Source organism: Aegilops tauschii, chromosome 6 (assembly GCF_002575655.3).
Source record: "Aegilops tauschii subsp. strangulata cultivar AL8/78 chromosome 6, Aet v6.0, whole genome shotgun sequence".
NCBI classification, from domain to species: Eukaryota; Viridiplantae; Streptophyta; class Magnoliopsida; order Poales; family Poaceae; genus Aegilops; species Aegilops tauschii.
This window is the reverse complement of record NC_053040.3, coordinates 297497790-297524745: the sequence shown is the minus strand read 5'-3', so window position 1 is coordinate 297524745 and position 26956 is coordinate 297497790.

The following is a 26956-nucleotide window of genomic DNA, read 5'->3' as shown; positions in this document are numbered from 1 at the left end:
TGGTGTAGTTAACACATGCCCTTTATTTCAGTTTTACACATTTATCCAGTGTGATGTTTAAGCATTACCTACGTTCTATTCATTTTAAACAATACCAGTTTGAATTGTGATAACCCACAGGTATAGGGGATCGCAACAGTTTTCAAGGGTAGAGTATGCAACCCAAATTTATTGATTCGACACAAGGGGAGCCAAAGAATATTCTCAAGTATTAGCAGCTGAGTTCTCAATTCAACCACACCTGGAAGATTAATATCTGCAGCAAAGTATTTAGTAGCAAAGTAGTATGGAAGTAACGGTAATGGTGGCAAAAGTAACAGTAGCAGTTTTGTAGTAATTGTAACAGCGGCAATGGAAAAGTAACTAAGCAAAGATCATTATGTGAAAAGCTCATAGGAAATGGATCAGTGATGGATAATTATGTCAGATGTGATTCCTCATGCAACAGTTATAACATTGGGTGACACAGAACTAGCTCCGGTTCATCAATCTAATGTAGGCATGTATTCTGAATATAGTCATACGTGCTTATGGACAAGAACTTGCATGACATCTTTTGTCCTACCATCCCGTGGTAGCGGGGTCCTATTGGAAACTAAGGGATATTAAGGCCTCCTTTTAATAGAGTACCGTACCAAAGCATTAACACTTAGTGAATTCATGAACTCCTCAAACTACGGTCATCACTGGGAGTGGTCCCGATTATTGTCACTTCGGGGTTGCCGGATCATAACACATAGTAGGTGACTATTGACTTGCAAGATAGGATCAAGAACTCACATATATTCATGAAAACATAATAGGTTCAGATCCGAACTCATGGCACTCGGGCCCTAGTGACAAGCATTAAGCATAGCAAAGTCATAGCAACATCAATCTCAGAACTTAATGGATACTAGGAAATCAAACCCTAACAAAACTAACTCGATTACATGATAAATCTCATCCAACCCATCACCGTCCAGCAAGCCTGCGATGGGATTACTCATGCACGGCGGTGAGCATCATGAAATTGGTGATGGAGGATGGTTGATGACAACGATGGCGACGGATTCCCCTCTCCGGAGCCCCGAACGGACTCCAGATCAGCCCCCCCCCGAGAGAGATTAGGGCTTGGCGGCGGCTCCATATCGTAAAACGTGATGAATCCTTCTCTCTGTTTTTTTCTCCCAGAACATGAATATATGGAGTTGGAGTTGAGGTCGGTGGAGTCTTAGGGGGGGCCCATGAGGCAGGGGGCGTGCCCCAAGGGGGTGGGCACGCCCTCCACCCTCGTGGACAGGGTGTGGGCCCCCTGGTGCTCATTCTTTCGCCAGTATTTTTTATTTATTATAAAAATATTCTCCGTGAAGTTTGAGGTCATTCCGAGAACATTTGTTTCTTCACAAAAATAACACCATAACAATTCTGCTGAAAACAACGTCAGTCCGGGTTAGTTCCATTCAAATCATGCAAGTTAGAGTCCAAAACAAGGGCAAAAGTGTTTCGAAAAGTAGATACATTGGAGACGTATCAACTCCCCCAAGCTTAAACCTTTGCTTGTCCTCAAGCAATTCAGTTGACAAACTGAAAGTGATAAAGAAAAACTTCTACAAACTTTGTTTGATCTTGTTGTTGCAAATATGTAAAGCCAGCATTCAAGTTTTCAGCAAAGATTATGAACTAACCATATTCACAATAACATTTATGTCTCATGTTTACTCATATCAATGGCATAATCGACTAGCGAGCAATAATAATAAATCTCGGATGACAACACTTTCTCAAAACAATCATAACATGATGTAACACGATGGTATCTCGCTAGCCCTTTCCGAGACCGCAAAACATAAATGCAGAGCACCTATGAAGATCAAGGACTGACTGGACATTGTAATTCATGGTAAAAGAGATCCAGTCACAGTCATACATAATGTAAATTAATAGTAATGCATGCAAATGACAGCGGTGCTCTCCAACTGGTGCTTTTTAATAAGAGGATGATGGCTCAACTTAAAAGTAAATAGATTGGCCCTTCGCAGAGGGAAGCAGGGATTTGCAGAGGTGCCAGAGCTCGAGTTTTGAAACAGAGATAAATAATATTTTGAGTGCCATACTTTCATTGTCAACATAACAACCAAGACATCTCGATATCTTCCATGCTACACACATTATAGGCGGTTCCCAAACGGAATGGTAAAGTTTATACTCCCCCACCACCAACAAGCATCAATCCATGGCTTGCCCGAAACAACGTGTGCCTCCAACTAACAACAATCCTGGGGGAGTTTTGTTGGCAACTAATTTGATTTGAGCATGGGACTGGGCATCCCGGTTACCAGCCATTTTCTCGTGAGTGATGAGCGGAGTCCACTCATCGTGAGAATAACCCACCTAGAATGGAAGATATAGACAGCCCTAGTTGATACATGAGCTATTCGAGCATACAAAACAGAATTTCATTTTGAAGGTTTAGAGTTTGGCACATATAAATTTACTTGGAACGGCAGGTAGATACCGCATACAGGAAGGTATGGTGGACTCATATGGAATAACTTTGGGGTTTATGGAAGTGGATGCACAAGAAGTATTCACTCTTAGTACAAGTGAAGGCTAGAAAGAGACTGGGAAGCGACCAACTAGAGAGCGACAACAGTCATGAACATGCATTAAAATTAATCAACACTGAGTGCAAGCATGAGTAGGATATAATTCACCATGAACATAAATATCGTGGAGGCTATGTTAATTTTGTTTCAACTACATGCGTGAACATGTGCCAAGTCAAGCCACTCGAATCGTTCAAAGGAGGATACCACCCTATCATACCAGATCACAACCATTTTAATAGCATGTTGGCACGCAAGGTAAACCATTATAAACTCCTAGCAATTTAAGCATGGCATGAGCAACTATAATCTCTAATTGTCATTGCAAACATGTTTCATTCATAATAGGCTGAATCAGGAATGATGAACTAATCATATTTACAAAAACAAGATAGGTCGAGTTCATACTAGCTTCTCTCATCTCAATCAGTCCATCATATATCGTCATTATTGCCTTTCACTCACACGACTGAACGGTGTGGATAATAATAATAGTGCACCTGTATTGGACTAAGCTGGAATCTGCAAGCATTTAATACAAATGAGAAGACAAGGAAGTATGGGCTCTTGGTTAAATCAACAATAATGCATATAAGAGCCACTCAACATTTTCATCATGGTCTTCTCCTCTCGACCCCCAAAGAAAAGAAAAGAAATAAAACTATTTACATGGGAAAGCTCCCAACAAGCAAAAGAAGAACGAGAAATCTTTTTGGGTTTTCTTTTAATTACTACTACTACAGGCATGGAAAGTAAACTAGCTAAAAGCTACAACTAATTTTTTTGGTTTTTCTTAAGGTTTTACAAACACACAAGAAGAAGGCTTAGAAAAGAAAATAAACTAGCATGGATAGTACAATGAAAAAGTATGAGCACCGACAACTAGAATGAGTGTGTGAACATGAATGTAATGTCGGTGAGAAATACGTACTCCCCCAAGCTTAGGATTTTGGCCTAAGTTGGTCTATGGCCACGGATCGAAGCTACTCTCTCCGGTGTACTAAGGAGGGTCCTCAGGGTGCCACTGGTTGGCGATCTCCTCCGGATCTCACTGATAAACAGACTGTCGATAAGGGTCAAGTGGTGGCTCAGGCTCAGGCTCTGGAACTTGTGTCAGGCTCCAGTATGCATAAATGGCCTCTTGTAAGATGAGATACGTGCCTGAAAGTATATAAACAAAGAGGGTGCAGGCAAGGTAATAATCTCATAGTGAGTTTTATCAAATATCAAATTGTACTTAAGCATCTTCTTCTTATTTTTAACAATAAATTCATGTGCTACCATACTCTTATAATATAGAAAAACAGGGGGCAGCAACTTTTCCTCTTTCTCTGAAAAATTTCTGAAATTTTTAGTGACTCAAAATAAAAGTGAACAAAACTAAACAAGATTGGTAGCAACTACTCTCACAAGTGCCTAGAGACTATATCATGCATTAGAACAACTTGGGACCTTATAAATTTGACATGCAAGCTCAAGAACAGGGCCACCTTAGCAGCAAAACATTGCAATAATTAAAGCACTAGAACAAAAACTAATTGGACCATTGGAGGAGTCACAAACCGAAGAACAATCCCCCAAAACAGTTTTGTGAATGAAGCTTTAAGCAAGGAGATCTAAAATGGCAGCAAGATGAGCTAGAACATGGGTTTGAGCAATGGGAGGAATTTTGTTGGAGGAAGACGAAGTGAGTGGGTGCTGGAATAAGTGGAGGGGGTCCACGTGGGGCCCATGAGGAAGGGGGCACGCCCCAGGGGTGGGCACGCCCTGCACCCTCGTGGCCAAATGGTGGGTCCCCCTGGTGTGTTCTCAGTGCCAGATATTCTTAAATATTCTACAAAAAATCATATTACATTTTCAGGATGTTTGGAGAACTTTTATTTTTGGGGTATTTTTTATTACAAGGATAATTTAGAAAACAGACAAAAAATACTAATTTTGCTTTATTTAATCTAAATAACAGAAAGTAAAAGGAGGGTACACAGAGTTGTGCTTTCTAACTTCATCCATCTCATGCTCATCAAAAGGAATCCACTAACAAGGTTGATCAAGTCTTGTTAACAAACTCTTTCCGAATCGCATGAAACCGGAGAATTTTTTAATAACACTAGGTTACCTCAACGGGGATATGCATGTCCCCAACAATAAGAATATCATATTTCTTCTTCACAGTAGGAAGAGGGAATTCAAAAGCTCCAATAGTAATCGTTGAAATTTTTCCAGTAGAATTGATACTGTGGACTTGACGTTATTTCCTCGGAAAGTGTACCGTATGCTCATTACCATTAACATGAAAAGTGACATTGCCTTTGTTGCAATCAATAACAGCCCCTGCAGTATTCAAAAAGGGTCTACCAAGGATAATCGACATACTATCATCCTCGGGAATATCAAGAATGACAAAGTCCATTAAAATAGTAGCGTTTGCAACCACAACAGGCACATCCTCACAAATGCCGACAGGTATAGCAGTTGATTTATCGGCCATTTGCAAAGATATTTCAGTAGGTGTCAACTTATTCAAATCAAGTCTATGATATAAAGAGAGAGGCATAACACTAACACCGGCTCCAAGATCACATAAAGCAGTTTTAACATAGTTTCTTTTAATGGAGCATGGTATAGTTGGTACTCCTCGATCTCCTAGTTTCTTTGGCATTCCACCCTTAAAAGTATAATTAGCTAGCATGGTGGAAATTTCAGCTTCTGGTATCTTTATTTTATTTGTAACAATATCTTTCAAAGACTTAGCATAAGGATTCATTTTAAGCACATCAGTCAAACGCATACACAAAAAGATAGGTCTAATCATTCCAGCAAAGCGCTCAAAATCCTCATCATCCTTTTTCTTGGATGGTTTAGGAGGAAAAGGCATGGGTTTCTGAACCCATGGTTCTCTTTGTTTACCGTGCTTCCTAGCAATGAAATCTCTTATCATAACGTTGATTCTTTGATTGTGGGTTATCAACATCAACAGCAGGTTCAATCTCTACATCATTATTATCGCTAGGTTGAGCATGAACATCATCATTAACATTATCACTAGGTTCATGTTCATCACCAGATTGTGTTTCAACATCAGAAATAGAAATATCATTGGGATTCTCAGGTGTGTCAACAACAGGTTCACTAGAAGCATGCAAAGTCCTATCATTCTTCTTTTTCTTCTTCTTAGAAGGACCAGGTGCATCAACATTAGTTCTTTGAGAATCTTGCTCAACTCTCTTAGGGTGGCCCTCATAATACAAAGGTTCCTGAGTCATTTTACCCCCTCTAGTCATTACTCTAACAGCATTATCATTTTTCTTATTATTTAATTCATTGAGCAAATCATTTTGAGCTTTAAGCACTTGTTCTACCTGAGTGGTAACCATAGAAGCCTGTTTACTAATTAGTTTAAGGTCACCTTTAACTCTAGACATATAATCACTCAAGTGTTCAATCATATAGGCATTATGTTTCAATTGTCTACCAACATAAGCATTGAAGTTTTCTTGTTTAACAATAAAATTATCAAACTCATCCAAGCATTGGCTAGCAAACTTAGTAAATGGGATTTCACCCTTATCAAATCTATAGAGAGAATTTACCTCCACTACCTTTGTTGGGTTATTAAGACCATGTATTTCTTCAATAGACGGTAAATTCTTAACATCCTCAGCTTTAATACCCTTTTCTTTCATAGATTTCTTTGCCTCTTGCATGTTTCAGGACTGAGAAATAGAATACCCCTTTTCTTCGGAGTTGGCTTAGGAGTTGGTTCAGGATGTGTCCAATCATTATATTACTCAATATATTATTCAACAGCAATTCAGCTTGCTCAACAGTTCTTTCCCTGAAAACACAACCAGCACAACTATCCAGGTGGTCTCTGGAAGCATCGGTTAGTCCATTATAAAATATATCAAGTATTTCATTTTTCTTGAGAGGATGATTAGGCAAAGCATTAATTAACCGGAGAAGCCTCCCCCAAGCTTGTGGGAGACTCTCTTCTTCAATTTGCACAAAATTATATATTTCCCTTAAATCAGCTTGTTTCTTATGAGCGGGGAAATATTTAGCAGAGAAGTAATAAATCATATCCTGGGGACTACGCACACAACCAGGAGTAGGAGAATTGAACCATGTTTTAGCATCACCCTTTAGTGAGAACAGAAATAACTTAAGGATATAGTAGTAACGAATTTTTCCTCAGGAGTGAATAGGGTGGCTATATCATTCAATTTAGTAAGATGTGCCACAACAGTTTTAGATTCATAGACATAAAAAGGATCAGATTGAACCAAAGTAATTAACTCAGGATCGACAGAGAAATCATAATCCTTATCAGAAATACAGATAGGTGAAGTAGCAAAAGCAGGGTCATATTTCATTCTAGCATTCAAAGATTTTTCTTTCAGCTTAGCTAATAGTTTCTTAAGATCATATCTATCTTTGCAAGCAAAAAAGTCTCTAGCAGTTTCTTCATTCATAACATAACCCTCAGGCACATCAGGCAATTCATATCTAGGGGGAGAATCTTCATCATCACTTTCATCAATATTATCAGTTTCAATAATTTCGTTCTCTCTAACCCTAGTAAGTTGTTCATCAACAAATTCACCTAATGGCACAATATTATCAAGCATAGAAGTAGTTTCATCATAAGCATCATGCATAGCAGAAGTGGCATCATCAATAACATGCGACATATCAGAATCAATAGCAGGAGTAGGTGTCGCAATTTTACTCATAACAGAAGGTGAATCAAGTGCAGAGCTAGATGGCAGATTTTTACCTCCCCTCGTAGTTGAGGGATAAATCTTGGTTTTTTCATCTTTCAAGTTCCTCATAGTGATCAACAGATATAAATCCCAAGTGACTCAAAGAATAGAGCTATGCTCCCCGGCAACGGCGCCAGAAAATATTCTTGATAACCCACAAGTATAGGGGATCGCAACAGTTTTCGAGGGTAGAGTATTCAACCCAAATTTATTGATTCGACACAAGGGGAGCCAAAGAATATTATCAAGTATTAGCAGCTGAGTTGTCAATTCAACCACACCTGGAAGACTTAATATCTGCAGCAAAGTATTTAGTAGCAAAGTAGTATGGAAGTAACGGTAATGGTGGCAAAAGTAACAGTAGCAGTTTTGTAGTAATTGTAACAGTGGCAACGGAAAAGTAACTAAGCAAAGATCAATATGTGAAAATCTCGTAGGCAATGGATCAGTGATGGATAATTATGTCGGATGCGATTCCTCATGCAATAGTATAACATAGGGTGACACAGAACTAGCTCCAGTTCATCAATGTAATGTAGGCATGTATTCCGAATATAGTCATACGTGCTTATGGAAAAGAACTTGCATGACATCTTTTGTCCTACCCTCCCGTGGCAGCGGGGTCCTATTGGAAACTAAGGGATATTAAGGCCTCCTTTTAATAGAGTACCAAACAAAAGCATTAACACTCAGTGAATACATGAATTCCTCAAACTACGGTCATCACTGGGAGTGGTCCCGATTATTGTCACTTCGGGGTTGCGGATCATAACACATAGTAGGTGACTATTGACTTGCAAGATAGGATCAAGAACTCACATATATTCATGAAAACATAATAGGTTCAGATCTGAACTCATGGCACTCGGGCCCTAGTGACAAGCATTAAGCATAGCAAAGTCATAGCAACATCAATCTCAGAACATAAGGGATACTAGGGATCAAATCCTAACAAAACTAACTCGATTACATGATAAATCTCATCCAACCCATCACCGTCCAGCAATCCGATGATGGTATTACTCACGCACGGCGGTGAGCATCATGAAATTGGTGGTGGAGGATGGTTGATGATGACGACGGCGACGGATTCCCCTCTCCGGAGCCCCGAACGTACTCCAGATCAGCCCTCCCAAGAGAGATTAGGGCTTGGCGGTGGCTCCGTATCATAAAACGCGATGAATCCTTCTCTCTGGTTTTTTTGTCCCCGAACATGAATATATGGAGTTGGAGTTGAGGTCGGTGGAGTCTCAGGGGGCCCACGAGGCAGGGGGCGTGCCCCAGGGGGGTGGGCGCGCCCTCCACCCTCGTGGACAGGGTGTGGGCCCCCTAGTGCTGATTCTTTTGGCAATATTTTTTATTTATTCCAAAAATATTCTCCGTGAAGTTTCAGGTCATTCCGAGAACTTTTATTTCCGCACAAAAATAACAGCATAGCAATTCTGCTGAAAACAGCGTCAGTCCGGGTTAGTTCCATTCAAATCATGCAAGTTAGAGTCCAAAACAAGGGCAAAAGTGTTTGGAAAAGTAGATATGTTGGAGACGTATCAAATTGCAATATTTGATGGCTGTTAAGCCTGTTGTCAGTAACATTACCTTCCATTTTATATCTGCTTTAACAGCATGCTGAAACCAACACATTCAAGCTATCATTTGGAGATGATATTGTTAACCTTTGCTATATTTGTTTGATGTTAAGGTTGTTGTACTTATTATGCCTTTCCGCTACTTATGCAGGACAACAACGGGAGTGGCCACCATTTTCCGCCGAGCTTAGCTTCATCCCTCGGCTTGTACTCCCCCCGTCTTTCCATAATGTAGTGCATATAGATCCAGGCATGGACACTTGTTAGCTTCTAATATTGACTTGTTGCTTGTAGGTACATATGCCCTTGGCAAGGATCCACGCATCGACCCTTTTTGCGTATGGGGCAATGAGATATTCATGAACAAGCATCAAGTGAGGAAACTGATAAGTATTATTAGTAAAAAGATACGAATGGTGGAAAGCAAATTATTTGTTTATGCTCTATCCGACACAACAGCGAGCTGTGGGATGGTAACTACAAACTCTATAGCCTTCTCTTTTTACTGCCCATAATGAGTTGTTAGACAACAATGTCTGAATCTTTTTCGTTCGCAGTGGTTCCCAAAGCAGTTCACTCAAGATTACCTCGCAAAGTACATGATTGATGGACACGGAATGAAGGTTAAACTATTTCATCTAGACTACAATGAGCATCGAGAAGTCGTAATGAAGACAATGAAGGATGGACGGGCAGCCATCACAAGGGGTTGGCCTAGAGTCGTGCGCGCATTACACATGGAGGAGGGCACAATATGGGCATTCCGCTTCACTTGCTCCAGCAACCAGAATGTCTTTCGCCTCTCTCTTTATAGTCTTTAGTACAACTGTGATTCATCATTCTTTACTTGGTGCTTCTGTAGTTCTTCAGTATCTGTACCTGTGCATTGGTGGTGGAACCTATATTTGTAACAAACATGGTTGGATATGAAATAAGTGATTGCCTACTTTCAAATTCAAAACATGTGATTTTTAAATTAGGGATTACACAGCACGTGGTTTGCGAAAGCGAAACATCTGCGATAGACGTGGAGATCAGAAATGTTTCTAGGATCCACTACGTGTGCGATCAATCTCCACTGCACACACGACATCCTCTTAAAACTGTTTGCGTTAGGCCACCTTGCGCAAACGTTTACCATATAAAAACTTTGTGTGATGGACAGCCTTTGCCACACAGTTTCTTCTACGCACCATGTGTGATGCATTCAATAATGCAAACGATAAAATTGTTAATATCATGTGCAATGGCAATGCTATCACAAACGATTTAACGGGGAAAATTGTGTGTGATGTACTTGTGAACAGAAACGTTTTCCTTGGAGCAACTGTGTGGGATGTACATACGAACGGAAACGTTTAGCGGGGACTGACTGTCTAGGGTAGATGTACTTGTGACCGGAAACAATTTCGCATGTATAATTATATTTTTTAGCTCTACTGTATGTATTTCTGTATTTGAGCGCTCGTCGGTCGCACACGAATTCATTTTGCCGAGCGTGTGTGCCAGGAGGGCATATCCCCGACGGTTTCTGGGTCGTGTGGGAAGGACCCCCTATCGCCGTTACTCACTAGGTGATGGTTCCAAATGCCGTCGCGGAAAGGGGTTAAAAACTGTTTGTATAGCACCGACGTGTACCAGTGTTGATTCATTTGAAGAAGATCCAAAGGCCTTGGTCAAGTGGGTTCCCAAGACTACATCAAGTTCTACTTCAGCAAGTACGATAGAACTCCAAGGATTCCCATCAAGTTGATGTGGGTCCCAAAGAAGAAGAACTAGAGAGTTCTTGAGGGTGACTCTGCCAACATACTACACTCATATTCATTTTGGCAAGGACAAGTGCAATCAACTTCCATATCTTGCACTAGTTCAAGGAGTCACAAACCCTCTTGATTGGTAAGACAAGGGAAAAGGTAACCTAATGCTGTCATGGATATCATCATATGTGTGTTTCACTCTATGTCTATGGATATCCTTGTGTGTTCCTTGTGGCACTAACCCATGTAGGTATTGAAAGTGCACTCACTCCAATGGATTGCTCCAAATGATCTACATCAACCTTGAGCATCCACATCTTCAACATCTACATGAAGTCATCATTGGCAAAACCCAAGGTTAGTTCATCCCTCTTAAGGGGGATATCACATCTAGGGGGATCTTTGCTCTAAGAATTGAGCAAAAGCAACTCTAATGGTGTGAACACAACAATCCTTTATGTAAAAGTGGTAACCCCACTTGTGCTTAAACGATGAGTATGACCTACGATCAAATGTTCTCATTTGACTCCTTAGTCAATATACTCATATATAGATGACCTAGTCATCGCCAATTGCTTGATAGATGCTAGAGTGTTTGTGCATGCTTTGCCATATATTTTATTTTCTATCTTATTGTGTGAGCATGTTGGTTGCAAAATTTTCTCCATTCGAGGACATCCATTTGTTGCTTTGATTGTTTGGTTTTCTGTTGCCAAATGGATGGACAAGAATGCCTAAGTACTCCCTCTAGCTATCTATGTTTTTCTCGTCTCAAACTCTATTCATGCTACATCACAAAGTTTGAACAAGTTGAATTCGGACCCTCCGGGTGAGGAGCACTCGGAGCCAACGATCCGTCAAGGGCTTAAACTTCCAAAACCTCTTAATGCATCTCGGTCAGACCAACTCATCACACTCGGTCTCACCGAATTCATTAAGTTGATCTAGGTTTTCACGTCGATGCAACCGATTTGAACAATTCAGTCACACCGAGTTGCAGTAACTGCTAGCAGTTTTGCATCTTGGTACCACCGAGTCGTTCAACTCAGTCACACCAATAGTGACTGGGTATATATACCACAGGTTGAAATTTTCGAAATTCCTCCAAATCACTCATCCGCGCCTCCCAGCTCTGCCGCCACCTTGGTCTCCGGATCGTCACCATCGTTGCCAGTGTCCTCCTGCTACTGGTGTCCGTCGCCGTCAATGAAAATCTCACCGCCGTTGTCGCCGTAGCGATTTCGTCGCGAAGTTAGGGTACGAACACGACCTCTTTGTGCGTTCCCTTATTCCGATTCTTTCACAAAGACTATTTCCATTGTTCTTACCACGAATGAGATCAATCTATCCACCGGGAAATTCTCTTAGAATAGATTTGATGCAAAAACTTAGGGTTAGGTTTCCGCCCAACTCATCTCGGACCGATCAATCTGAGGATCTCGGTCTCACCGATTTGGCTCAGGCCATTGCATAAGTACAACTCGGTCTGACCGAACGTACTAATTGGTGTCACTGAAATCACTTACTCTGTGAATCCCTAGCATCTCGGAGTCACCGAGCTGCATTTCGGTCTGACTGAAATTGCATGTTTAGATTCTGTTAGCGCTTCGGTGTCACCGAGTTTGTCATATCGGTAGCTCCGAAATGCTTTCTGCAGAAAACTAAAGTTAAGTTTTTGTCTCAACATTTTTTGCAAAATAGATGTGCTTTGTGATGCTCATCCACTCTATCTATATCCATCTATTCACAGGGCCAATTTCAGAGATGTCTGAGGGCAGTGACAGTCAGAACAGGTCTGAAGAGCAAGTGAATCTCAGTGTGGGCACTAGTCCCTCAAGCAGCTATTATGAAGGTAGCAGAAGCACTCCAAGCAACTTGCCTAAGGCTGCTACTAGGCAAAGGAAGAAGAGAACCTCAGATTCTGAAGATGAGGATTTTGTTGTTGATGAGGAAGTGACCTCAAAGAAGAAGGTGCTCAAGAAGGAGTATGCTGCTGCTGCCACAAAGCCTGGTATGCCAAAGAAATCTCCTACTAAGAGGAAGCCCATGTCAAAAGCCAGAGCCTCCACTCAGGAAACCATGGATTTCGCTCTTGAACCAAGAGAGCAAGAGGCTGCTGGAGGAAAGAAGAGGAAGGAGAGAGTGAGGAAGACTGTCGCCAGAGTCATTGGCAGATCATCTATGATGAGGGACTCTAATGAAGAGGAAGAGCCAACTGCACCACCTCCAAAGACTCAAAAGCTCATGGGGGATGCCATAAAGTCTGGGGCTGCTCCATCTAAGCCCAAGACAGCCCCCAAGCCTCCAACTCAAGCTCAAGCTCCAAAACCTTCTGTACCCAAGAGATCCACCAGGAACATCTCTGCTGCTGAAAAGAACAAGGCCCCAGTGCCTGAAGTTCAAGAGGATGAAGAGCCACAAGTGCTCAGAAAGTTGAAGCCAAAAATTACATGATCTACATGTGAAGGTCACAGAGATCCAAACTACTGTAGAGAAGCTCCAGGAAGAAGTTGAGGACAGGAGTGACAGACCAACCACTGATGCTTTTCAGAGAGTGCCTAGGGCACAAAGATCTACAGCTGTGCCAGTTGTCAGAGACTCCGGGACTACCATTTCAACACCTGTAGCAATTGCCTCAGTCATACCTCCAGTTTCAACTCCTCCAGCTCCACAGACGTCAGCTGAAGCTTTTGCAGACGGACTCCTCTCCACGCCATCTACGCACAACGAAGCAACCAGCAAGAAGACCACTTCAGGAGCTCCTGGAGATCGTGCCTAGAGTGCCGCATAGCACTATGCATTTTCAAGCTTTTTGGTAACTTGTTGCCAAAGGGGGAGAAAGTGTATAGATCATTAGGCTTCGAGAGAGAGAGCATTTTGCCTTTTGTTGCCTCTCTTGCTACTTTGTTTGCTCGTTTGATTCTTGCTACAATATCTGTGCTTGTTTGTGAGATACTCTTGTGATCATGTGTTTGATCATACTATACTTTAATGTGTGCTTGCATGATGCTATCTATGGTACTTGTGTATGATCAATCATGTTTATCCTTGGTGATGAGTGCATGTTCTTTATATCTGATCATTTTGAGCGCTCAACCAAGATGTATGTGACATGGAAGAGTGACTCACGATCCTAATCGATTGTGCATTTGCATTCAAAAGAAATTTTTAAATAATGCACAAATTTAGGGGGAGCTCTTTCTTATCACATACTTCTCAAAGCGACGATGTATTTCATTCATATTATCATTTGTCGAAGCTTTGATCTATATGTTGTCACCAATTACCAAAAGGGGGAGATTGAAAGTGCAACTAATCCCCGGGTGGTTTTGGTAATTCATAAAACATATATCTCATTGAACTAATATTCATTCAAGTTGGATATTTCAGAAAGTTCAATGATTGGCATGGCATGGACTAGAGATGTGGACCCCTCAAAATGCTAAGGACAAAGATTGGCAAAAGCTCAAGACTCTTCATTTTCATTTTAGTGATCCAAGATCACATTGAGTCCATAGGAAAGCCAATACTATTAAAAGGGGATGGGGTGTTGCTTAATGGTCTACTTGCTCAAATTTCTTAGTGATATTGCTCCAAAACCCTCAGCCACTTTCTCATTTCCACATATGTCCAAAACCTAAAGTCAAACTCGGCCCCACCGATTCGATCTATCCGGCGCCACCGAGTTCATTTGACCTAGCCACTACCAGAAGCCCTAGACAATTCGGTCTCACCGATAGGGATCTCGGTCTCACCGAGATGGCTTTGCAAACTCTCTGTGACCTGTTGTAATTATTTTGGTCTCACCGAAATGTGCAATCGGTCCCACCGAGTTTGCCTGACCAACTCTCTATTTGCTCATTGCTGAAATCGGTCTCACCGAGTTCATGCAATTGGTCTCACCGAGATGAGGATTTGCCCTAACCCTAGCACATCAGTCCCACCGTGTTGATCATGTTGGTCCCACCGAAATTCCTAACATTCACATTTTGAACTAGATCGGTTTCACAGAGTTCTTCTATTCGGTCTGACCGAGTTGGGTCAAATGTGTGTAACGGTTGGATTTTGTGTGGAGTGCTATATATACCCCTCCACCCCTTCTCCATTTGTGAGAGAGCCATCAGAACGTGCCTACACTTCCACTACTCATTTTCTGAGAGAGAACCACCTACTCATGTGTTGAGACCAAGACATTCCAATCCAACCACAAGAATCTTGATCTCTAGCCTTCCCCAAGTTGCTTTCCACTCAAATCATCTTTCCACCATAGCCAAATCTGTGAGAGAGAGTTGAGTGTTGGGGTGACTATCATTTGAAGCACAAGATCAAGGAGTTCATCGTCATCACACCATCTATTACCTTTTGGAGAGTGGTGTCTCCTAGATTGGTTAGGTGTCAGTTGGGAGCCTCCGACAAGATTGTGGAGTTGAACAAAGGAGTTTGTAAGGGAAAGGAGATCACCTACTTCGTGAAGATCTACCCGAGTGAGGCAAGTCCTTCGTGGGCGATGGCCATGGTGGGATAGACAAGGTTGCTTCTTAGAGGACCCTTCGTGGGTGGAGCCCTCCGTGGACTCGTGCAACTGTTACCCTTCGTGGGTTGAAGTCTCCATCAACGTGGACGTACGATGGGACCACCTATCGAAACCACACCAAAAATCTCCGTGTCTACATTGTGTTTGCCTTCTCCAAACCCTTCCCTTTACCTTCATATGCAATGTTTTACTTTTCGCTGCTACACTCTTAGAATTGCATGTGTAGGTTGATTGCTTGACTTGTGCTAAGTTTCTAAAATCTGCCAAGACTTAAAATTGGGAAAAGGCTAGATTTTTATTTGGCCAAGTAGTCTAATCACCCCCTCTAGACCTACTTTCGATCCTACACAACCCCTTTATCGCGCTGGGTTCAAGTGTTTGATTTTTTGTGCAAGTATTGGTGATTTGCGCGTTCTTCTCCTACTAGATTGATACCTTGGTTCTTAACTGAGGGAAATACTTATCTCTAATTTGCTGCATCACCCTTTCCTCTTCAAGGGAAAAAACAAACTCAAGCTCAAGAAGTAGCAGCATGCTTGGAATAACTAATGGTAGATGGGTGAGGACTAGATCTGCGCAAAGTGTCGCGACAGTGCGTTGCTGCCTAGGTTATATGCAGCAAGCCATTAGCTGGTGATGGGAAACCAATGAGGAAAGAGGCGTGGATTTTACAATTCACCCGTGTGGAGCGCGGGAAGCATTCGCTTGAGAGCGGGAAGACTAAGTGGAGCACACACACAACCCGAATACCGTATGCGGTGCCACGTGTTATTTCTCACACACGTGTTAACATAAGGAAACATATGTGTAAATACTGATACGTCTCCAACGTATATATAATTTTTGATTGTTCCATGCTATTATATTATCTGTTTTGGATGTTTAATGGGCTTTATTATACACTTTTATATTATTTTTGGGACTAACCTATTAACCGAAGGCCCGGTGCAAATTGCTGTTTTTTTGCCTATTTCAGTGTTTCGCACAAAATGAATATCAAACGGAATCCAAACGGAATGAAACCTTTGGAGAGTGATTTTTGGAAAAAACGTGATCCAGGAGACTTGGAGTGGACATCAAGAAAGAAGCGAGGAGGCCACGAGGCAGGGAGGCGCGCCTGCCCCCCTGGGCGCGACCCCCACCCTCGTGGGCCCCTCGCAGGTCCACCGACCTACTTCTTCCTCCTATATATACCCATGTACCCCGAAAACATCCAGGAGCACCATGAAACCCTATTTCCACCGCCACAACCTTCTGTACCCGTGAGATCCCATCTTGGGGCCTTTTTCGGCGCTCCGCCGGAGGGGGAATCGATCACGGAGGGCTTCTACATCAACACCATAGCCTCTCCGATGATGTGTGAGTAGTTTACCACAGACCTTCGGGTCCATAGTTATTAGCTAGATGGCTTCTTCTCTCTCTTTGGATCTCAATACAAAGTTCTACACGATTCTCTTGGAGATCTATTCGATGTAATTCTTTTTGCGGTGTGTTTGTCGAGATCCGATGAATTGTGGGTTTATGATCAAGTTTATCTATGAACAATATTTGAATCTTCTCTGAATTCTTTTATGTATGATTGGTTATCTTTGAAAGTCTCTTCGAATTATCAGTTTGGTTTGGCCTACTAGATTGATCTTTCTTGCAATGGGAGATGTGCTTAGCTTTGGGTTCAATCTTGCGGTGTCCTTTCCCAGTGACAACAAGGGCAGCAAGGCACGTATTGTATTGTTGCCATCGAGGATAAAAAGATGGGGTTTATATCATATTACTTGAGTTTATCCCTCTACATCATGTCATCTTGCCTAATGCGTTACTCTGTTCTTATGAACTTAATACTCTAGATGCATGCTGGATAGCGGTCGATGTGTGGAGTAATAGTAGTAGATGCAGAATCGTTTCAGTCTACTTGTCGCGGATGTGATGCCTATATACATGATCATTCGTAGACATTCTCATAACTATGCACTTTTCTATCAATTGCTCGACAGTAATTTGTTCACCCACCGTAATACTTATGCTATCTTGAGAGAAGCCACTAGTGAAACCTATGGCCCCCGGGTCTATCTTCCATCATATAAGTTTCCAATCTATTTTTACTTTGCAATCTTTACTTTCAATCTATATCATAAAAATACCAAAAATATTTATCTTATTATCTCTATCAGATCTCACTTTTGCAAGTGGCCGTGATGGGATTGACAACCGCTTTATCGCGTTGGTTGCAAGGTTCTTATTTGTTTGTGTAGGTACAAGCTGACTTGTGTGTAGTCTCCTACTGGATTGATATCTTGGTTCTCAAAAACTGAGGGAAATACTTACGCTACTTTGTTGCATCACCCTTTCCTCTTCAAGGGAAAAACCAACGCAAGCTCAAGAGGTAGCAAGAAGGATTTCTGGCGCCATTGCCAGGGAGGTTTACGCCAAGTCAAGTCAAGATTTGATCTCCCGTCAACGGAAGGATTTATGGCGCCGTTGCCGGGGAGATCTACGCCAAGTCAAGTCAAGACATACCAAGTACCCATCACAACTCTTATCCCTCTCATTACATTATTTTCCATTTTCCTCTTGTTTTCCTCTCCCCCACTTCACCCTTTCCGTTTTATTCGCCCTCTTTTCCGTTCGCCCTTTTTCGCTTGCTTCTTGTGTGCTTGTGTGTTGGATCGTTTGTCACGATGGCTCAAGACAATACTAAATTGTGTGACTTTTCCAATACCAACAACAATGATTTCCTTAGCACTCCAATTGCTCCTATTAACGATGCTGAATCTTGTGAAATTAATGCTACTTTGTTGAATCTTGTCATGAAAAATCAATTCTCTGGCCTTCCTAGTGAAGATGCCGCTACACATCTAAACAACTTTGTTGATTTGTGTGATATGCAAAAGAAGAAAGATGTGGATAATGATATTGTTAAATTGAAGCTATTTCTGTTTTCGCCTAGAGATCGTCCTAAAACTTGGTTTTCGTCTTTGCCTAAAAATAGTATTGATTCTTGGAATAAGTGCAAAGATGCTTTTATCTCGAAGTATTTTCCTCCCGCTAAGATCATCTCTCTTAGAAACGATATTATGAATTTTAAGCAACTTGATCATGAGCATGTTGCACAATCTTGGGAGAGGATGAAATTAATGATACGTAATTGCCCTACACATGGTTTGAATTTATGGATGATTATACAAAAAAATTATGTCGGATTGAATTTTGCTTCTAGAAATCTTTTAGATTCGGGCGCGGGAGGCACTTTTATGGAAATCACTTTAGGAGAAGCTACTCAACTCCTACATAATATTATGGTTAATTATTCTCAATGGCACACCGAAAGATCTACTAGTAAAAAGGTTCATGCGATAGAAGAGATTAATGTTTTGAGTGGAAAGATAGATGAACTTATGAAATTGTTTGCTTATAAGAGTGTTCCTTCTGATCCGAATGATATGCCTTTGTCTACTTTGATTGAGCAATCTTGGTAACAAAGCGTATAAAGGAAACTTTAATCCTGGGTCGTATCATAGTAATTCCTCTAATAATTATGGTAATTCCTACAACAACTCTTATGGAAATTTTAATAAGATGCCCTCTGATTTTGAGACTAGTGTTAAAGAATTTATGATTTCTCAAAAGAATTTTAATGCTTTGCTTGAAGAAAAATTGCCTAAGATTGATGAGTTGGCTAGGAATGTGGATAGAATTTCTCTTGATGTTGATTCTTTGAAACTTAGATCTGTTCCACCTAAGCATGATATCAATGAGTCTCTCAAAGCCATGAGAATTTCCATTGATGAGTGCAAAGAAAGAACCACTAGGATGCGTGCTAAAAAATATTGCTTTGTAAAAGCGTGTTCTTCTAGTTTTCATGATAATAGGGATGAAGATCTAAAAGTGATTAATGTGTCTCCTATTAAATCTTTGGTTTAAAATATGAATCTTGATAATGATGGGACTGGAGATGAGTCAAATTTAGTTAAAAGGCATCCCAATGATTCAGAGTTTTTAGATCTTGATGCAAAATTTGGTAAAAGTGGGATTGAAGAGGTCAAAACTTTACATAGCAATGAACCCACTATTTTGGATTTCAAGGAATTTAATTATGATAATTGTTTTTTAATAGATTGTATTTCCTTGTTGCAATCCGTGTTAAATTCTCCTCATGCTTATAGTCAAAATAAAGCTTTTACCAAACATATCGTTGATGCTTTAATGCAATCTTATGAAGAAAAGCTTGAATTAGAAGTTTCTATCCCTAGAAAACTTTATGATGAGTGGGAACCTACTATTAAAATTAAGAATAAAGATCATGAATGCTATGCTTTATGTGATTTGGGTGCTAGTGTTTCCACGATTCCAATAACTTTGTGTCATGTATTAGGTTTCCGTGAATTTGATGATTGTTCTTTAAACTTGCACCTTGCGGATTCCACCATTAAGAAACCTATGGGAAGAATTAATGATGTTCTTATTGTTGCAAATAGGAATTATGTGCCCGTAGATTTCATTGTTCTTGATATAGATTGTAATCCCACATGTCCTATTATTCTTGGTAGACCTTTCCTTAGAACGATTGGTGCAATTATTGATATGAAGAAGGAAATATTATATTCCAATTTCCGTTAAGGAAAGGCATGGAACACTTTCCTAGAAAAAATATTAGATTACCTTATGAGAGCCACTTACGGATTGCATACCAAAGATAATAATACCTACATCTATCCTTGCTTTTATGCCTAGCTAGGGGCGTTAAACGATAGCGCTTGTTGGGAGGCAACCCAATTTTATTTTATTTTCTTACTTTTTGGTTAGATGTAGTTTAGATGTAGCTTCTGTTTAGATGTAGCTTCTGTTTAGATGTAGTTTTATGTTTTAATTAGTTTTTGTGCCAAGTAGAACCTTTGGGAAGACTTGGGTGAAGTCTCTATGATCTAGCTGTAAAAAACAGAAACTTTAGTGCTCACGAGATTAGCTGCCATTTTTTACTGGAGAGTGATTTTAAGTTGATTCTTTTTGAAGATGATTAATAGACAAATTCCTCACGCCCAGCAATTTATTTCAGAATTGTTGGAGTTCCGGAAGTATGCGTTTGATCCAGATTACTACAGACTTCTCTGTTTTTGACAGATTCTGTTTTTCGTGTGTTGTTTGCTTATTTTGATGAATCTATGGCTAGTATCGGAGGGTATAAACCATATAGAAGTTGGAATACAGTAGGTTTAACACCAATATAAATAAAGAATGAGTTCATTACAGTACCTTGAAGTGGTGGTTTGTTTTCTTTCGCTAACGGAGCTCATGAGATTTTTCTGTTGAGTTTTGTGTTGTGAAGTTTTCAAGTTTTGGGTAAAGATTTGATGGATTGTGGAATAAGGAGTGGCAAGATCCTAAGCTTGGGGATGCCCAAGACACCCAAGGTAAAATTCAAGGACAACCAAAAGCCTAAGCTTGGGGATGCCCCGGAAGGCATCCCCTCTTTCGTCTTCGTCTATCGGTAACTTTACTTGAGGCTATATTTTTATTCACCACATGATATGTGTTTTGCTTGGAGCGTCTTGTATGAGTTGAGTCTTTGCTTTTTAGTTTACCACAATAATCCTTGCTGTACACACCTTTTGGGAGAGACACACATGAATCGGAATTTATTAGAATACTCTATGTGCTTCACTTATATCTTTTGAAATAGATAAATTTTGCTCTAGTGCTTCACTTACATCTTTTGGAGCACGGTGGTGGCTTTATTTTATAGAAATTATTGATCTCTCATGCTTCACTTATATTATTTTGAGAGTCCTTTAGAACAGCATGGTAATTTGCTTTGGCTATAAAATTAGTCCTGATATGATAGGCATCCAAGATGGGTATAACAAAAACTTTCATAAAAAGTGCATTGAATACTATGAGAACTTTGATATTTGATAATTGTTTTGATATATGAAGATGGTATTATTAGAGTCGTGCTAGTTGAGTAGTTGTGATTTGAGAAATACTTGTGTTGAAGTTTGCAAGTCCTGTAGCATGCATGTATGGTAAACGTTGTGTAACAAATTTGAAGCATGAGGTGTTCTTTGATTGTCATCCTTATGAGTGGCGGTCGGGGACGAGCGATGGTCTTTTCCTACCAATCTATCCCCCTAGGAGCATGCGCCTAATGCTTGGTTTTTGATGACTTGTAGATTTTTGCAATAAGTATGTGAGTTCTTTATGACTAATGTTGAGTCCATGGATTATACGCACTCTCACATTTCCATCATTGCTAGCCTCTTCGGTACCGTGCATTGCCCTTTTCTCACCTTGAGAGTTGGTGAAAACTTCGCCGGTGCATCCAAACCCCGTGATATGATACGCTCTATCACACATAAACCTCCTAATATCTTCCTCAAAACAGCCACCATACCTACATATTATGGCATTTCCATAGCCATTCCGAGATATATTGCCATGCAACTTTCCACCATTTCATTTATTATGACACGCTTCATCATTGTCATATTGCCTTGCATGATCATGTAGCTGACATCGTATTTGTGGCAAAGCCACCATGCATAATTTATCATACATGTCACTCTTCGTTCATTCCCCATCACGGTACACCGTCGGAGGCATTTAGATAGAGTCATATTTTGTTCTAGTATCAAGTTGTAATCATTGGGTTGTAAATAAATAGAAGTGTGATGATCATCATTAATAGAGCATTGTCCAAAATAAAAAAATAGAAAGGCCCCAAAAAAGAGAAAGGCCCAAAAAAAAGAAAAAAAAGGATAAGAAATAAAAAGGGACAATGCTACTATCCTTTTTTTCCACACTTGTGCTTCAAAGTAGCACCATGATCTTCATGATAGAGAGTCTCTTGTTTTGTCACTTTCATATACTAGTGGGAATTTTTCATTATAGAACTTGGCTTGTATATTCCAACAATGGGCTTCCTCAAATTCCCTAGGTCTTCATGAGCAAGCAAGTTGGATGCACACCCACTTAGTTTCTTTTGTTGATCTTTCATACATTTATAGCTCTAGTGCATTCGTTGCATGGCAATCCCTACTCCTTGCATTGACATCAATTGATGGGCATCTCCCTAGCCCGTTGATTAGCCGCGTCAATGTGAGACTTTCTCCTTTTTTGTCTTCTCCACATAACCCCCATCATCGTACTCTATTCCACCTATAGTGCTATATCCAAGGCTCACGCTCATGTAGTGCGTGAAAGTTGAAAAAAGTTTGAGATTACTAAAGTATGAAACAATTGCTTGGCTTGTCATCGGGGTTGTGCATGATGAGAGCATTCTTGTGTGAAGAAAATGGAGCATGACCAAACTATATGATTTTGTAGGGATGGACTTTCTTTGGCCATGTTATTTTGAGAAGACATAATTGCTTAGTTAGTAGGCTTGAAGTACTATTATTTTTATGTCAACATTAAACTTTTATCTTGAATCTTTCGGATCTCAACATTCATGCCACAATAAAGAGAATTACTTAGAAAATTATGCTAGGTAGCATTCCACATCAAAAATTCTGTTTTTATCATTTACCTACTCGAGGACGAGCAGGAATTAAGCTTGGGGATGCTTGATATGTCTCCAACATATCTATACTTTTTTATTGTTCCATGCTATTATATTATCTGTTTTGGATGTTTAATGGGCTTTATTATACACTTTCATATTATTTTTGGGACTAACCTATTAACCGAAGGCCCAGTGCAAATTGCTGTTTTTTTGCCTACTTCAGTATTTCGTAGAAAAGGAATATCAAACAGAATCCAAACAGAATGAAACCTTCGGGAGAGTGATTTTTGGAACAAACGTGATCCAGGAGACTTGGAGTGGACGTCAAGAAAGAAGCGAGGAGGCCACGGGGCAGGGAGGCGCACTTGCCCCCCTGGGTGCGCCCCCACCCTCGTGGGGGCCCCTCGCAGCTCCACCGACCTACTTATTCCTCCTATATATACCCATATACCCCGAAAACATCTAGGAGCACCACGAAACCCTATTTCCACCGCCGCAACCATCTGTACCCTTGAGATCCCATCTTGGGGCCTTTTTCGGTGCTCCGCCGGAGGGGGAATCGATCACGGAGGGCTTCTACATCAACACCATAGCCTCTCAGATGATCTGTGAGTAGTTTACCACAGACCTTCGGGTCCATAGTTATTAGCTACTCCCTCCGTTCCAAATTACTCGTCGTGGTTTTAGTTCAAATTTGAACTAAAACCACGACGAGTAATTTGGGACGGAGGGAGTAGATGGCTTCTTCTCTCTCTTTAGATCTCAATACAAAGTTCTCCTCAATTCTCTTGGATATCTATTCGATGTAATTCTTTTTGCGGTGTGTTTGTCGAGATCCGATGAATTGTGGGTTTATGATCAAGTTTATCTATGAACAATATTTGAATCTTCTCTGAATTCTTTTATGTATGATTGGTTATCTTTGCAAGTCTCTTCAAATTATCAGTTTGGTTTGGCCTACTAGATTGATCTTTCTTGCAATGGGAGATGTGCTTAGCTTTGGGTTCAATCTTGCGGTGTCCTTTCCCAGTGACAGCAGGGGCAGCAAGGCACGTATTGTATTGTTGCCATCGAGGATAAAAAGATGGGGTTTATATCATATTGTTTGAGTTTATCCCTCTACATCATGTCATCTTGCCTAATGTGTTACTCTGTTCTTATGAACTTAGTACTCTAGATGCATGCTGGATAGCAGTCAATGTGTGGAGTAATAGTAGTAGATGCAAAATCGTTTCGGTCTACTTGTCGCGGACATGATGCCTATATACATGATCATGCCTAGATATTCTCATAACTATGCACTTTTCTATCAATTGCTCAACAGTAATTTGTTCACCCACCGTAATACTTATGCTATCTTGAGAGAAGCCACTAGTGAAACCTATGGCCCCGGGTCTATTTTCCAGCATATAAATTTCCAATCTATTTTTACTTTGCAATCTTTACTTTCAATCTATATCATAAAAATACCAAAAATATTTATCTTATTATCTCTATCAGATCTCACTTTTGCAAGTGGCTGTGAAGGGATTGACAAACCCTTCATCGCGTTGGTTGCAAGGTTCTTATTTGTTTGTGTAGGTACGAGGCGACTTGTGTGTAGTCTCCTACTGGATTGATACCTTGGTTCTCAAAAACTGAGGGAAATACTTATGCTACTTTGCTGCATCACCCTTTCCTCTTCAAGGGAAAAACCAACACAGGCTCAAGAGGTAGCACTTACTAATCATCGCACACGAGTACTCGCACACGCATCGTGTTCGATACTCCTAGCCATCACAAGCAACTAGTATGCATTTTCAAAGTTTTTAGTAGACGCAGAATCGCACACGAATTAACTCTAGTAATCGTGTGTGTTATATTTTCTCATCGCAAATAGTTCATCCGAGTGGGCTGTTTGCCGTGTATCACACACATCTAGTTTACACGAATCCTTTGTTTTTTTGGCTCATCGCAAATAGTTCAGCTATGTGAACTGTCTACCGCATATCACACACATCTTGTTAAGTTGAACCATTTGTGTTGTGTTCCCTAATCGAAAATAGTTTTTCCGAGTGAACCGTATGCCGTATATCACACACACCTTGATCTGGCGGACCGTTTCTATTGCATTCCCTAATAGCAAATAGTTCATCGGAGCGAACTGTATGCCGTATATCACACACACATTGATATGGCTGCCCGTTTCTGTTGTTTTGTTTAATCGCAAACAGTTTATATGGATCAACCGTATGCCCAGCATCAGACACATAACTAAAATCTGAACCGTGTTTGATATCTCTGCCATCGCAAACATTTTGCATATTTTTTGACGGTTTTTTACATCCCCGTTTGCGATTAATGCATCGCACACAGTTTCTTCAAAGGGTCTTTGATCATAGTGTCGCGTTAGCAGCATCCTGTAGTAGTGCATATGGTTTTATACAGACTTATGGTGAAGCCTGTATTTATAAGAAAGTGGTGGGAGCTATGTAGCATTTCTGATATTATATGTGGATGACATATTGCTGATTGGAAATAATATAGAATTTCTGGATAGCATAAAAGGATACTTGAATAAGAAAAAAATTCAATGAAAGACCTCGGTGAAGCTGCTTACATATTAGGCATCAAGATCTATAAAGATAGATCAAGACGCTTGATAAGATTTTTCAATGAGTGCATACCTTGACAAGATTTTGAAGGAGTTCAAAATGGATTAGTCAAAGAAGGAGTTCTTGCCTATATTGTAAGGTGTGGAGTTGAGTAAGACTCAAAGCCCGACCACGACATAAGATAGAGAGAGAATGAAAGTCATTCCCTATGCCTCAGCCATAGGTTCTATAGAAGTATGCCATGCTGTGTACCAGACCTATTGTGTACCTTGCCATGAGTTTGGCAAGGGGGTACAATAGTGATCCAGGAGTAGATCACTGGACAGCGGTCAAAATTATCCTTAGTGGACTAAGGAAATATTTCTCGGTTATGGAGGTGATTGATACGTCTCCAACGTATCTATAATTTATGAAGTATTCATGCTATTATATTATCTGTTTTGGATGTTTATGGGCTTTATTAAACACTTTTATATTATTTTTGGGACTAACCTATTGACCCAGAGCCCAGTGCCAGTTCCTGTTTTTCCCTTGTTTCAGTGTTTCGAAGAAAAGGAATATCAACCGGAGTCGAAACGGAATGAAACCTTCTGGAGAAGATATTTTTGGAACTTGGAGTCCACGTCAAGAAAGCAACGAGGAAGGCACAAGGCAGGAGGCGTGCCCACCCCCCTGGGTGCGCCCTCCACCCTCGTGGGCCCCTCGTGGCTCCCCTGACCTATTTCTTCCACCTATATATATCCATATACCCTAAAACCTTCGGGCAACAGAATAGATCGGGAGTTCCGCCGCCGCAAGCCTCTGTAGCCAGCAAAAACCAATCGGGACCCTGATCCGGCACCCTGCCGGAGGGGGGAACCCTCACCGGTGGCCATCTTCATCATCCCGGCGCTCTCCATGACGAGGAGGGAGTAGTTCACCCTCGGGGCTGAGGGTATGTACCAGTAGCTATGTGTTTGATCTCTCTCTCTCTCTCGTGTTCTTGAGGTGATACGATCTTGATGTATCGCGGGCTTTTCTATTATAGTTGGATCTTATGATGTTTCTCCCCCTCTACTCTCTTGTAATGGATTGAGTTTTCCCTTTGAAGTAATCTTATCGGTTGAGTCTTTAATGATTTGAGAACACTTGATGTATGTCTTGCCGTGCGTATCTGTGGTGATAATGGGATATCACGTGATTCACTTGATGTATGTTTTGGTGATCAACTTGCGGGTTCCACCCATGAACCTATGCATAGGGGTTGGCACGCGTTTTCGTCTTGACTCTCCGGTAGAAACTTTGGGGCACTCTTTGAAGTACTTTGTGTTGGTTTGAATAGATGAATCTGAGATTGTGTGATGCATATCGTATAATCATACCCACGGATACTTGAGGTGAGATTGGAGTATCTAGATGACATTAGGGTTTTGGTTGATTTGTATCTTAAGGTGTTATTCTAGTACGAACTCTATGATAGATCGAACGGAAAGAATAGCTTCATGTTGTTTTACTACGGACTCTTGAATAGATCGATCAGAAAGGATAACTTTGAGGTGGTTTCGTACCCTACCATAATCTCTTCGTTTGTTCTCCGCTATTAGTGTCTTGGGAGTGACTCTTTGTTGCATGTTGAGGGATAGTTATATGATCCAATTAT